Source organism: Nannospalax galili, unplaced genomic scaffold (assembly GCF_000622305.1).
Source record: "Nannospalax galili isolate Female #2095 unplaced genomic scaffold, S.galili_v1.0 scaffold155, whole genome shotgun sequence".
Classification (NCBI taxonomy): Eukaryota; Metazoa; Chordata; class Mammalia; order Rodentia; family Spalacidae; genus Nannospalax; species Nannospalax galili.
The window spans coordinates 22,778-26,904 of record NW_008339923.1 but is presented as its reverse complement, the minus strand read 5'-3'; positions in this window follow the sequence as shown (position 1 = coordinate 26,904).

The window sequence follows — 4,127 nt, the reverse complement described above, 5'->3', positions numbered from 1 at the left end:
TTCCCTCTCCTCCAACATTCCCCCATCTGAAGAGGTAACCCTAAAATCTTTTAAGGATTAGATACAAGCTCCCAAAAACTTTTGACATTTTCGGCCTTGGAACAGAGTATGTTGCTAACAGGACCAAGGACATTTTTACTTTTAGCCAAGAAACGGGCTACTTTTCTTTGGGGTCTTTTTACCCTAACTGCCTAGCCAATTCCTACCTCCTATTCTTATCACATCATCCTCTGAAGAGGTTACCCAACTTGCAGATAGGAAATCAGGATGCAGACTGCTCTGCCTTCTTCCATGCTGAACAGGGATGCAGGGTGAGGCAACTGGAGTACCCTTTTACTGGGTGTATCTAAAAGACTCCCAAATTGCATAACTCTTATCTCAAGGAGGAAAAGAAAGTCTTTGAATTGTGAATAGGAGATGCGAAGGAGAAGAAAAGGCGAGAATAAATAGCATTACAAGTTCTAGCCAGGGAACTAGAAAAAAGTCAGAACAGGGCAATTTTCAAATGTTCATATGAGAGTCCATTGGAATTTCTTGACAAGGGCTTCTGAAAGCATCCCTCTATTGGGTTCCTCTTCATTTTTTTTTTTTTTCTGTCTTCCAAGACTGGACTCCAGAGTGGTGGATTCAGGGTTTGCTTTTAGGTATTTTAATAGCTGTTGGAGTGGTTAGAATCAGTGTCAGTTCCCTCTCAAAGGCTTCTAGATAGGGGGAGAAAACAAATTTATCCATCATTTTAGAACTATAGCTGGTTGTCTCCCTTAGCTACAGGTGGGCACTACAGTATTGCAGACCAAGATTTGAAGTCTTACATCTGAGCAGCACTTTCTGGTTAGGAACAAAATCATCAATGAGAAATAATTGTCCAAATAACTTTTTATATGGACTTAAGCCAGATGTCTGGGAAGTGTAATCCCTTGAATTCTTAAACAAATATATCGGTGACTTCACTCTTTGGTTACATTTTCCTTTTGGGTGTTTAAGGCCATACAGTTGGCCCAAATAAATCAATTTATTTTTACACTTAAGGTCATTTGAAAATCTGTTCCTCAGGGGTCACATGGGCTTGGGAGGAGCCCCTGGCTCCTTTCTTTCATCAGTTCCATCTATGCGATGATAAGTCAAAGGTCCTGCAAAATCATGTCTGGCTTCACTTAGAAGCATGAATGAGATGGTTCCTGAGTTGACTCTTCTCTTTGTAGACTGACACTGGTTGAAGTCCATCTCGTGGGGTCTCCATGTCTTCCCTGAACAGGAGGACAGGTGACTCACCACAGTTACAGGATATTTTGAGAGATGTTGCATAGTCCCCTGGAACTTAGTCGACCTTGGAGGGCAAGGGGCAAAAGCTGTCCTTTAAGACCCTCTGACCATATTAGTTTAGGCCTCAAACTATGGCAGGTAAACATCCAATAAGGTTAGTTCTACCAGTCTGGTACTTTTAATTATCATATGCTATGTAGATAAGGCTTGGGTAAAAACCAAATATTCTCAGATAAACTTTGAATAGATATATATTTTGTTCCTTAAATTAGTTGACTGAACTATGACCATAGAAATTTTAAGATTATGTGCATATTATTTTTATCTCATCCTTTATATATCGTAACAAACCTACATAGACCTTCATCACTTGCTTAGGATTTCTCATTTTTTCTATTTTGGAAAATATCTCCATTTCCATATCCTTTTAACATCTTTTGCATTCTCATTTTTTTCTTTTAAAAAATAATTATGAGACACAATAGCGTTAACAAATAAATTTTCCATCTGTTGTGAGGCTTCTTTTCCTGGGGATGCTAAGCAATGCTTATTTCCTTTTAAGCTTCTAGTGTCAATCCAGTGTTTGATTAAAGTTTTACTGGGGAACCAATGAATTTATTGAGTTTACTTGCCAAGATAACTGAGGGGTTGCTGAGGTGTATGTATGATCTGAGGGTAAGTGCACTCAAAATCCTTTACCCAGCATGGGCCATGCCTTCTCTTCCTAGCCTTCCCATATTGTATACTTTAATCATCCCCAAATCCAGGAGGCCATGTGTGATTAGGGCCAAATTACATACAGTTGGCTGGGAAGAGTGGCTGGATAATCCTGTGAGGGTCCAATGAGCCTGCTTGACCCCCCTTTAATGAATTAGCACATCTGTCAACAAGCCCAAATGTGACGACTTTTAGCAATCAGGCTCAGCTGAAGTCGTGATGATTGTAGTTACTTCATGCAGAAGGGACTGCTGTATAGCATGATCTTGTTAAAAGGACCTAGAATTTAGAAGGATTTGGTGATAGGATCCACATATGAGGGAGAACATACGTCATTTGTTTTTCTGAGTCTGTGTTACTTCACTTAGTATAACAGCGTCTAGATCCATCCATTTACCTGGAAATTTAATTATTTCATCATTCTTTACTACTGAGTAGAATTCCATTGTGTAAATACACCACATTTTTGTTAATAACTTGTCAGCTGAGGGGCACTTAGGTTGCTTCCATCTCTTAGCTATTGTGAAAAGAGCAACAAGCATGGTTGTACAAGTGTCATTTCAGTATATGCCAGGGAGTGGTATAAACGATTCATATGGTAGGTTCATTTTTAGTTTTTTAAGAGTTCTCCACACTGTTTTCCATAGAGGTTTCAGGAGTTTGCAATCCCACCAGCAGTGAATGTGCGTTTTCCTTTCTCTACATCCTTGCCAGCATTTGGTATCATTTGTTCTCTTGATCCTAGCCAGTCTGATTGGGGTAAGGTGATATCTTAGGGTGTTTTAAATTTGCATTTCCCTAATTACTAATGATGGTGAACACTTTTTGAGATGTTTCTTAGCCATCTTTATTTCTTCCTTTGAGAACTCTTTTTTTTTAGATCTTTAGCCCATCTTTTAATTAGGTCATTTGGTTTCTCCATTCTTTGTTTTTGAGTTCTTTATATATCCCGAATGTTGAACCTCTGTCAGATGTTTCTCTGGTAAAGAATTTTTTTTCCCATTCTGTGAGTTTTCTCTTCACTTTTTTGAATGTTTCTTTTTCTGTACAGAAGCTTTTTAGTTTAAAGAGGTCCCACTTGTTGATTGCTGACCTTAATTCCTGAGTAACTTCTGTCTGATTTAGAAAATCCTTTCCTACACCTATATCTTGTAAGTTACTGCCAATATATTCTTCTAATAGTTTCAGCGTTTCCAGTTTCACATTGAGGTCTTTGATCCATTTGGAGTTGACTTTTGTGCAAGGTGAAAGATAAGGATCTAGTTTCATTCTTCTACGGGTAGAGATCCAGTTTTGCCAGCACCATTTGTTGAAGATACTGTCTTTCCCTCATTGTGTGTTCTTGGCTCCTTTGTCAAATATCAGGTGCCTGAAATTGCATATACTCAGGTTTGGATCATCAATGATGTTCCATTGATCTATGTGTCTATTTTTGTGCCAGTACCATGCTCTTTTTAAACTATAGCTCTGTAGCGTACTTTGAGATCTGGTATAGTAATCCCCCTAGTGTTGCTCTTTGTGCTCAGGGTTGCCTTGGCTATACAGGGTCTTTTGTGCTTCCTTATGAATTTAAGGATGGATTTTTCTAATTCTGTGAAGTATGTCATGGGGATTTTGGTTGGGATTGCATTTAATCTATTGCTTTTGGTAGAATGGTCATTTTCACAATATTAATTCTTGCAGTCCTTGAGCATGTGAGGTCCTTCCATCTCCTGGAATCTTCCGCAATCTCTTTCTTTAATGATTTAAATTTTTCATTGTAGAGATCTTTGGTGTCTTTGGTCAGATTTATTCTAAGATATTTTATTTTATTTTATTTTTGCAGGAATTGTGAATGGGAGCATTTCCTTGTACTTTCTCTGATTGCTTGTTATTGGTATATAGAAAGGCTACTGATTTTGTAGATTGATTTTATAACCTGCCACTATACTGAAATTGTTGATCCGTTCTAGGAGTTTTCTGGTGGATCTTTTTGGATTTCGTAGGTGTAGTATCATATCATCTTCAAAATGGGATAGTTTGGCCTCTTCTTTTCCAATTAGTACTCCTTTAATTTCCTTCTCCTGTCTTACTGCGCTAGCAAGAGGTTCAAGCACTATGTTGAAAAGTAGTGGAGATAGTGGACATCCTTGTCTGGTTCCTGATTA